Here is an 11,866-nt window from a genome sequence, read left to right on the forward strand (position 1 = left end):
ATCCAAATATTCTGAGGTGATCAACATTAGGCTTCTTTCCAATAAAAGCTTCTCTCGAGGTTATGTCACCAAGAATTCTATGAGGGATTCTTTTTTGAATGTATACTGCAATCATGGAGGCTTCTCCCCATAGGAATTTGGGAAGATATTGATCATGTATCATGGCTCTTACACATTCTTCGATGGATCAATTCTTCCTTTCTGCTACATCATTATGTTAGAGATTATAGGGAACTATCAACTCTCTCTTAATCCCAACTTATTTGCAAAAGGATACAAGTTATTTAGAAGTATATTCACCTCCATTATCATATCTTAAGGTCTTGATCTTATTTTCTTTCATATTATCAACTTCAAATTTGAACTCTTAGAACTTGTCAAACTCTTCATCATTAGACTTCAATAAATAGATCTGTCTTTCTTGAATAGTCATCAATAAATGTTACATAGGATAGATGACCACCAAGTGATTTTCCAAATATTAGACCACACAAATAAGAGTGGATTAGGTACAAGATTTCCTTGGATCTTGATTCACTGCTAGGAAATGGATTTTTACACATTTTTTCCAAGTGCACACCCTTTACAAACTCCTTTATGTTTTTTCAATTAGGGCTAACCTATAACCATTTGACTCAAGGATGGAAATATCTTGTAATGGAATTAACCATATCTTCTATGCCACAATTCCCATGCATTGATGTCAACATGTACTAAAGCTTAAGGAGGAGCAGTTAGAAGTCCATACAACCTCCCCTCACGGATCCTAATAGCATTATCTATACTAGATCCCTTAGCCCAAACAACCTCCTTTCCATCAATAAATTTTATCCTAGATCCTTTATCTTCTAAACAAGAAATAGAAAGTAAATTATTTTTCAAACCTGGAACATAGAGGATTTTGTTATGATGAATGTTCCCACCAGATTCTAGCTTGATGGAGGCAGATCCAATGCCTTTAACTGGATAGCTATTTTTGTCTCCAATTTTGACCTTGTGAGAGTAGTTTCCTTTTGATAGAGTGTTGAGATGTCCATGTTCTCATGTCATATTCCTTCAAGATCCACTATCGATTGCCAATGTTTTGTCATCTTCAATTGAACCTATGAGAGCATAGTAGAGACTTCCATCCTTGACTTCCTTGGATAGTTTTGAAACAAAAGTGGTGATATATCCTTTGATGGATTCAAGGAGAATGCTTAAGGTCTTGAGACCTTCTTTCATGTACTTGGACATTAGAAGAGAGAGAGAGAGATCCTACAAATATGTATTCAATCAAGAATGCCAACAATTCGTGATCTTAAAGCTTCCTTCCTTCACCTTAGCTCTGAAACCATGTTGAGAAACCAAGTGCAATGTAGATTAACACTTAATTTATCTCCTTGGTAATTACCTGTGAATATCATATGTCTTCTTATTACTTCTTATGTCTTCTTCATCAGGAAATTATACAATTGTTGAAAACATAAAGATCATAATGAGAAAAGAGACACCACAAATTAGGCCAGAGGCCAGGTGTAACTGCCTCCTCCAACATTTACCCACTTTCACCCATTTTTTTGGGGTAAACATGAGTTTAGGGTCACTATGATAAGACTCAACCTCCTATATGACCTTAAATAAATCGAGTTGGCAACTTAAGACCTTACTGACTTCCCTAAGGTGTTACATGACCTCCAAGAGCAACCCAACCCCTTCAGGTGTCCAAGCCCTGAGATAACTCTCTTTTTCAATGGTCTAGAGCCCCAACCACTCCCTTGCCAACGCATGCAAGTGATTGTATCCCTCTAGTCGTATTGATAAGCCTGTCTCCATGTGACTGTGGACTTTTCCATTCAGTTCTATGCTAGCAACCCCGAATTCTGAGCCACTTTTTTAGGGCCAGGACTTAGGGCTCTGCCTAAAACTTAGTGAAACTTCTATAAATGATAAACAACATATAAAAAAATCTTATAAACCAAAACTTAAACTAGGACTTAACCTACCACCTCCCAAACGGGACTGACATTCTGTCAAACACATAGTGAACATGTGACTTATAGGTCATGAATGCATATTTGAACATAAGGATTTGAAAATTTGTCTGAAATTTAGCAAGAAGGGTCAATGCCTTTTCAAAATAGCTATCTAACACCAATTATGTCATGCATTCATTAACCATACATTCATTAATGGAAATGTGTTAAGAGCCATACTTAGATCTGTCAATTAACCATGCTTATAACCAGTATATAACCAACATAGAACCGGATAAATAATAATGATAGAAAAACCATTAAAGCCACATAATAAGAAGTACATTTACTCATCAAAAGCAAGAGGAACTTAGGTCTTATTAACCACATGAAAAATCCAACCAAGCCAGGGACTTCCACATACCACTCGACCATATATTGGACTGAACCAAATCTTTATTTTGGCAAATCATCGTTGTGCCGTATTCCAAGCATGAATGTGGGATTTCATGGGATAAAACCATCCATAAACAACCAAGGGAATCCAGAGTTTGAACCACCTCCACGCTCACCATACTGTTATCTCACCAAAACCGGTCCCGAGATCATAAAACCAAACCGAGCATGGATGCCTCAGAATTCCTTCACCATCCCTTGACAAATTTTCATGTCTCCACCCCCCTGTTGAGGGCTTCCTGGAGAAAACCATCTCCACCCTAAACCCTTATGATTTTCCTGAGATCGCCTCACCTATATGTAAAGCCTTTTGACAATCCAAATCTCAACTGAGAAATAATCCCATCACACCATAACTATTAGGAAATGGCAAGGCAAGGCTGAAACCACTGTCAAAACCCAAAAAAATCCTTGCCACTGACAATAAAGAAACCAAAATAGACACATGCATATGCCATGCATGCCAAAAATGGTTAGGAAACCATACATTCAATTTGTTCCCTACAAGTATTCATGTTAAAGGTGCCTGATCCAATGTTTCGTTGCTTGATCCTTGCTTTCCTTCGCTTTCCTTGTCCTTCCTTTGCTTGCTTTTTTTTCCTTCTCCTCTCTGAGACTAACTCCAAAACTAAACTGACAAAAGGCTACCAATTGATTCCCCAATGTCTTTTTATTATTGATAACTCTTGTTGACCACTCTGTGTAAATGACCCTATACCAATACACCCTTTTTTTTCGCGAAAAGGATTTCATCATTCAGATCATCCAGGATTCATCATTAGTCGATAATTTGTCAAATTTGTAAACCCATTCTGCATGTTTGTAATGTAAATGATTTTATTAAGACCATTATGTATGTAACAACCTAGCTAGCACTATTATTTTGATGGCAATTTTCATCCTAGAAGGTTTTTTGTCTCATTGATTCATCTGTGTTTCTAAACGCAAATAATTGACAAAGTTTTTCCCTCCAACCTCACCCCAAAGCTAGGGTGGATTTTTTCATCAGGATCTTAGGTAAGTCCTAGTGTTCTAGTTGAGTCTTCTGTAAAGTGAATTGGGAATAATTTTAGCTAATTGGTTAAATTATTTTATTACAAATCACTTGGTCTACTAACTCATATTTGAGTCGCGGAATTGGGCAAATAATTGAGGGTCTATAATGAATGGGTGTTTCCCCTTCATTGGTTAAATGTAATTATTTTATGCAAATAATATTTTAGCCATGATGCTAAAATATTAGAGGGTTGGAAAAACTAATTAATCCCCTCATGTATCAATTAATTAAATTTTCTGGCAAAAATAAATAATAAAAAAATCATAAGTCAAAAATTTAATGAATTAGGGTTAAAATTAAGTTTTAGAAAAAATAAATTTTCCAAATTAAAAAATTCATGGGTTCTAGAGAAATTAATTTTTGGAGGCCCTCCACCAAGGGAATATTGAAAATATCAAGTAATTTTGGACCCTTGGGCCATGGTGGTCAAGTCAAAGTTAATTCTTTTAGGAAATTAACTCAAAATAATAAATTTTGAGTTAATTAAAAATCAATTGAATGAAATTTTCGAATTTTCCTCAAAAAATTAATAATTTTGACGGTGATGATTAAAAGATAATTAAAACTTTATCAATGGTCGAGATTACTTTGACAGAGATCAAGCCAACTAGCCATTTGGAGAATTTATCTATAAATTAGAGGACATTTGTCTCACAAGTCAGCCGGTCTTTGGATCGTGTACTTGCTCTTGAAGCCCTCTTGTAATCTTTTCCGGAATAATAATAACGCAAAGTCTTTGGGGTTTACATTGATGGTGGCATTCATCTCCTGCATCTTATGTTAATATTGTTTATAATATTCTGTTGAATATTATTTTTTTATAAATTGTTGGTTAATAGTCTTTGAGGAATAATCTATTGCACATGTATCTTGCATAGTTTATTGGGTTTAAAATATCATTTTAATTTAATAGAGTTAGTAGGAATCTCTAATCCTAGAAAAATTTACATTGTTATTTTACATCCCTATTTTACATCCCTGGCTGGACCAGCTGACTCCTAAGGCATAAGATCTGAAGTGCCTTCCTAATCTAAATTCCTATACTTATCATATGATTTTCCTTTTGCAGGATCTTTAGGGCTTTTTTAAATTAATTACCTTTTATAATTTATGCTAAATAGATAGATCTAGCTAGAGAGAGTTTAAATCTACAGATTTGGGAGCGGAGTTAGACTCATACTCCTCAGATCTGATAGATCATTAATTTAATGTATAGATCTAAAGGTTTTGTAGAATATTTTAAAATTCTAATATCTGAGTGTTAGGGTTTTAGTTCTATTTTGTATATATCAGGTCTTGGGTATTTTATTTTTTACTTGTGCAGGTGTAGATGTGAGACTTTTCAAGGAGATATGGGGGTTTTAAGACAGATCTAAGCCTTGTTGGGCAAAATCTTTTCTCAAATTTTGTTTGTAGGGCCAAAAATCGAATTTTGTCCATTTAAAGGAAGAAGATTAGGGTTTTAAAATTTCGTGAAGTATTGGGCAATTTTTTAAGGCCTTAGAAGCCTAGCGTTTCATTTTATCCCCAGATCTGCCTCCTCCAAGGTTGAATGCAGTCCTCTCTCCCTACCTACAGCACCCTCTCTCCTGCCTACTGCAAGCTCTCAAAGCCTCTTCATTGCCCTGCAACTCCTTGCCTCTGGCATGCATCCCCTTATACCTCCTCCTAACCATCAGCAACTACCTCCTCCTTCACTGATCCCTTAACATTGTTGATATGCAATCCTGTCGTGACCTTGGTTGCCTGTCTGCAACCTCTTCCTGCTCCCTTCCTCCTCTTTGCAGTCTTCACACTGCCTCTTCCCTTCCACGTTGTTGTAGTAGCCTCCCTCCAATCCGCACCCCAGTTCAACCCTTAAGTCACCTAAACACAACATAAATTTCCCTCATTTGACATGGCTTTTTGGCACTTAAAATTGAATTTTTATCCATCCTAATCACTGTGACATGAATCTAAAAAAAAATGAGTTTGAGAAAGAATTTGGGCATTCAATTGTGGGAGAGAAGAACAATTTTTTCTGAGTGAGTGCATCAACAAAATTCACATTAAATTTCTTCCAAGTTTTGTGTTTTTAGTTTGGTATAAAGTCTGAAGGTGTGTGATTAAATTCATTCGTTTTGAAGAAGCTTGAACTTTGGATCTCTGGTATGCTTCTCCGAACCTTATCCTAATTTTTTAAATAAAACAAACTTGCATAACAAGACATCTAAATCGTGACATTAATTCAACACATTGGCAAAATCATCTTTGGGGATAAAACTATAGTTTGAATGATTGTCATATGCCTTCTGAAGTTTGATTATAGCATTGACTTACATCATTAATTTGGGTACATTCAGGAAATAATTAATTCAGAACTGTTTGGCACACTTGCATTAGTTTGGCATTTTAAGCTCATTTCCATACTAAATAAATTCATTGATGGCCTGAATATTAATCTCTGAAATTTAGGTGTTCTAATATCATTTTGAAGCTAACTGTCATAAGAATTTCGAGGGCTAATTTCTCTGTTGTCATAAACTTAATCTCTAAAAATTTAGGTAATTTTTAAAGATAAACAAGGGTGAAATTAGTTGCTGGTTTGAGGAATTTGAAAAGTTTGAATTCTTAATTCTTTCTAAGTTTCATGATCTGAAACTTGCATGGACATAAACTCACTATCTAAGGAATAATTTAAAATATTTGGTCAAGAGGTTAATCTAAAGATTTTTGATATCTAATTTCTTGTTCCATTAATTTGTGAAGGTTATTTGCGTTAAGATTTAAATCCCTTTGAGCTAAGCGGTATTGAAGGTGATTTACCTTAATTATATATCATTAAACAATTTTGGATAATTGATTGATTGAAGTTTAATTGTGAATTTCTTGAATATTTTTCTTGAAGCTTCAAATAATTGTCATTAGCATTTTACATTAATAATGAATAAGTGTTATGTTGTGGACTTGTGATAAATTGTATCTCTTTCAGTTCTCAAGTTGAGTATTTTCATTTCATGTTATGAGCATTTTCAAAGTTGGCATAATTGAGATTGCCTAATCAAACTTCTTGGATAAAGTACTTGGTGAAATAACTCACGATAAATCATAATCTAAGTACTCTAAAGCATTAGCATCCTCCTTCTAAATAATAATCCTCTTTCCTCACTTTGTATCTGCATTCTAAGTTAGTCTTGCATTTAATAATCAACCTCCAAGCATAAGCTTGGTTGAAAGAAAGATAAGAACACCTTTTGCTTCTTCTCTTGAGAAGTCTAGTATTTTTAGTGTCTAAAATGGTGACCTTATAGTTTTCATATCCACAACCTCTGCAACACCGAAGGCACCGGGTACGTTAGACTTCAAGGAGAGGGATTGTTAATCATACCCTTGTGTGCTTCACCTTGACTTCTCTCTACCATTCGCTATAAAATTTAGGCTCAATATAGACAAAGATCAAATCACATATTTAGAATAGGAATTAAAATAAAATCAATCAAGATTCCTGCATTTCACTTAAGTCATAGGAATTACATTTTCATATAGGATAGTAGTCATCAAAGCAGCAGTTTTCCATCTTGTACTTGATCTCAAAATTTGTAAAGTAAGAATATTTAACTCCATAAGGCATTGGTTTCAAATCTCATAAATCTAATTGAATCCTTAACATCTTGCTAAATCTAAATAAGTGCTTGGTCATTCAAATGTGTCTCCCTGATTAGCTGGTTCCTAACTAATCCTTCTTCATCTCATTTCCATAGGGTATACCCCCCATAGTCCGTTGTTGGGAAACAACTTAAACGAAGAGGTTGGGGATTAGGGTGACAACCCCCGACCTAAGTTGTTGTCGTGGTGCCTATACATTTTGAGGGACAACATTTTTTGGCACTGTTGTTGGGGATAGAGTTTTTTTGTTCTTAGTCCTCACAACTTTTTTCTAATCATCTAATCTTTTCTGTCATTCAATAGCCTATTAAGCGACGAAACATTTTTTCGCACCATTGTTGGGGACCAATTTATTAGACCTTGGCTTTACAAAATTTGTATTAATCTTCTCAACATTTAATCATTTCTTATCCCATCAATGCCACAATTTATGACGCCATTGTATTTCTTCGTCTTTTCATCACCATATCTTTTCCTCTCACTAATCCTTTCATCTTCTCTAATTGCAGTTTTAGCACCTGGACATTTCGGTTGGTTTCTTATTTGGGTGGCGACTCCACTTATTCATTCCTTATTTCTCAAACAAGAATCCCTCCTTGATATCCAACTGCTTCTCCTTAACTAACCTTTCGATTTTTTCCTTTTGGATCTTGGAGCTAGTTTCATGTTCAAGTGGTGACTCCACTTCTTATATTTCATACAAGAATTTCTACTTGAAGCTTGCTTCTTGTGGATCTCTTTTTTTCTTGAACAAGGATCTCTCTCTCTAGCATCCATTTGGCCCCTCCTTTTCCCTTTAAGCAAGTCATCATGGATGAATTGTTTTCTCCTTATGATTTTACTAACATTCAAGGAGAATTACATGATTATCCTTATGAAGTTGGTGAAACCATCGATGAATTCCCTATTTTCCAAGCTAACAATGCTTTTACTGTCGAGACTCACCTTCAGAATTTCAGCCTTTGTATAAGCAAGTGTCTACCATATTCTAACCATGAAGATGTGAAGATGAAGATTTTTGTTCTCACTTTATATGGATATGCCTTAGAATGGTTTACTGAGCTTCCTAATAACACTTTTGATTCTTTACAATCAATCATTTATGCTTTTGAAGATCAATGTGGAGATAAGAGAAAGGTCAAAGTGAAGGTTGTAGTAAAGGAAACTAAAGAAGCTGAAAATGATCTTATCAAGGAATTTACTCAAATGGTTAAAGATATACAACTGAATCAAGCTCAACTCATTAAGAATATGGAATTTAACCAAGAAAAATTAATAGTCGATCACGCCAAAGAAATGAGTTCCATAGAAGCTAATAATATCATTTTTCAGAATAGGTTGTTGGCTATATAAGAAAAACATGTGGACGAAATTAAGATCATTGAAGCTAATCAATCTATCCAGATAGCCACCATGCTAAATCATTTGATTACCATGGAAGCAAATCATCAAAAAGAAATGAGTGACATTCAAGTAAATCATAACACAATGATAAAGGACATGGAAACTAGTCAGATATCTCTTCAAAACAAGTTGTTGGCCATGGAGGAAAAAAAGTACAATTAATAAAATCTATGGAATCAATTCATGCAAAGGAAATCAGTGCCATAAAAGTCAAGCATTCTTATCAAATGATTGTTATTCAGAATAAGTTGGTGTTAACCAAAAAATCCCTCCTACGGATAGAAGTTATCCCTCTAGCCCAATGTGTGGGTCTAGTAACAACTATGACAAAACAAACAAATTTCCCTAACCTAAATCAGAATGACAAATGAGAATGGATATGACCTACCTCTCTCCTATGTGTTCGACCTTTGATGATGATCTCAATCCCTTAAATCCCAAGCTCACTCCTCACTATTCCTTGTATCTAAATACCTGCAAGAGAGATCAAAAGACAACAACAAGGGAGATCATTGTTACATAGTATTTTGTCACACCTCCTGTTCATTTCCTGTTCCATATCCCGAAGTGCCAAAACATTGATAATTGTGCAGCATATCCATCATGATATACAGAACAAAACCTCCCTGGAGAATCAAAGGAAAACTTCCCTCAGTTAATTCTGAAGAAAGTTAACTAAAAACATAATTTTTAGGGCCAGCTCGTTTTGCTACATTTACTACCCGTGTTGATGGTAGGTTGTACTGTTCTACCGTAGCGCTGCCAGAACCTCTTCTAGCAGGTTTTCCCAAACTGGAGGAGAAGCTTCATGCAGTAGAACCTTCGAGAACATTGAGCTAGATATTGGTTGTTGTTGATATGGTCGAGCTCTCCCATTTGGACCTCTTGATCTTATCATCATGGAATTTCCCATTGAGATGTGGACCTTACAACCTCTTTTGTGGATCCCTAACTCCCTTTCCCTTCCTATAAATAAACTCCCTTCCATCTCCAAATGGTTGGTCATTGATTGTTGCATTTCTATGCTGAGATTATGCTTACATGCTACCCATTCTAACTTGGAGAAAGAGTGCTTGAACAGTCTTTTCTTGGACTTGGACATCCACCAAAAGGAGGTCTCTAACTTCAAGGAATAGTTTTCATGCTCCCTTTTTAGCTTATTAATATATACATCTGATGTTCACTTTCCATAATTGTGTAAATATTTATGCTTTTAGCTTAATACTCCTTGATTTATTAAGTAGTTTATGTTTGATGTATGCCACATATGCTCTTATATCTTTCATAGCTCTTTAATCTTCCTTGCAGGCACTCGGATGTGAAGAACAAGTAAGGAGCGAGGCCTAGAGAGAAAGAATCAAAGTCATCTCCAAAAGGATTGAGCGATTAACATCAAAGAGAGGTAGGTTTCTCCTTCTCTTTTCATTTGATAAACATAAACTAGGAAAGTGTATGTTAGTTTGCTTAGTTTGTTGCTAGACCCACTCATTGGGCTAGAGGGATCACCTCTATCCGCAGAGGGGATTTACCTTCACAACGAAATGGCTACTCCACTGGGGAAGAAATAGCCTCTTCAACCTCTTTTCTCCATCTGATCTCTTGATCAGTTTGACCGACCATCGAGTTATCGATTAGTTTAACCCTATATAGGTCTGCACATTCACTAATTTCTACCTTAGAGTGTTAATTTTGGATTGTTTCTTTGAAATAAATTTTTTATTTTTCCCATATTCATCGTTTAGCGCGAGTTTTTCAGTGACAGTCGTGTTGGCAGCGCTTGTTTTTGCCTTTACAGTCGTGCTGGAAACCCTGTCTTCCATTGTTTACCCGCGCTGAAGACCAACACAGGTTTTGCTATATAAAGTAGCTATGATTCCTTGAATGTGATATTTTTTTGGGGTTTCTGCCTTAGAATCCAGTGTGTCTTGGCCCTTGAGGTCTTTTCCCATCCTGTATGCTTGGATTTGTTAGTGTTTTTGATTGATTGTCTTGATTAATTTGCAAAATTTGTCCCATTGGTTTTGAAGTGAAATTTGATTGAGTTATAGGGCTTCTAGTCAATTGGTCATTGCTTGCTACTTGTTGGTCATTAAGATGATGGTTTTGTTGATTGATTGAGTTTTGTTTTGTTGATTTTGCGTAGCATCATATGTGCTCTAGCCACAAAAATTGGTGGAGAGGTTAAAGCACATGAGATCTCCAATACACAAAAATAGTTTGGGCAGATTCTAAACAGTTTGGGAGATATTAAAATAATTAATATTTTTAATGGAATCCCTAAGTCTAAACTTAGGGAAAATAAAATATTAATTTGAATTAATATAAAATTCTGTTAGAAGTGTCCAAAAGTCATGGATCAAGCCAAATTTAATTTTAGCCATTGATTAGGGAATTAATCTCAGTCCTTGAATTGTCAACGAGAAAAGTATAAGAGGAGGCTTGAGGGTCACTTGGAGAACACACCGAGTTGATCAAGATTTCGATCAACACAAAAGTTGGGAGAGAGGGACGCAGAGCCAGCCAGAGGTTCATGCAGAGCCATCTAGGGCTCACGCAAAGGCAACCAGGAGTTGCGCAGTGCCTCAGAGAGCTAGCGTGGGTGACGCATAGGCTCTAAGGGCTGACGCAATGCCTCCAGAGGCTGACGCAAGGTGATCTAGGGTGACGCTAGGTAGACGTTAGGCTAGAAAGGGCTGACCTAGTCCCTAGAGGCTGGCGCTGAGGTTTTTTCGTGGGGCAGATTGGAGCTGGGAGTTGTGAGAGTGTTTATCCGGGGTTTCAACTGAAACATCTATCTCCGATTGAGAGGTAGTACTGCTGAGATTATTCTCTATTAGGTGAGCTAGTTTCGGCACCCAGATTGTATTTTGAAACTGCTTAATAATTAAAACCCTTAGATAGCTGCACCGGTTTTCCCGCATTGGGTTTTTCTGGGGACATTGGTCCAAAAACAACAATGTCACTTATGTGCTTGTTTTATTTCCTTCAGTTGATGATATGTAATGTTGAGCATGTACTTGTATTTATTTTCAGTGTTTACATGGTAAATAACTTATTAATTAATCAAAACAAGTAGGCATAAATAAATCAGAAAAGTACATGAAGGGTTTCTAACATTTAGACTTAGAAATTCCAACATGGTATCAGAGCGTGGTTGAAGATCACAGGAGAACTGAGGACATCAGCCGAGCAGAGCAGTAGCAGCGGAAAACAGTTGTCCTGAGTGACCGAAGTTGTTCTTAGCAGAGAAGTAGCAAGGAAGGGGTGACATAGTGCCTACGTCATCAAGTTTGAGCCAGAAAGAGGATCAACGCAATGGCAGAGTGGAGCAGACTCGACCTACGCAGTG

Source organism: Pinus tabuliformis, chromosome 3_1, assembly GCF_031772625.1.
Source record: "Pinus tabuliformis cultivar Carrire ecotype Pingquan chromosome 3_1, CPIR1, whole genome shotgun sequence".
NCBI lineage: Eukaryota > Viridiplantae > Streptophyta > Pinopsida > Pinales > Pinaceae > Pinus > Pinus tabuliformis.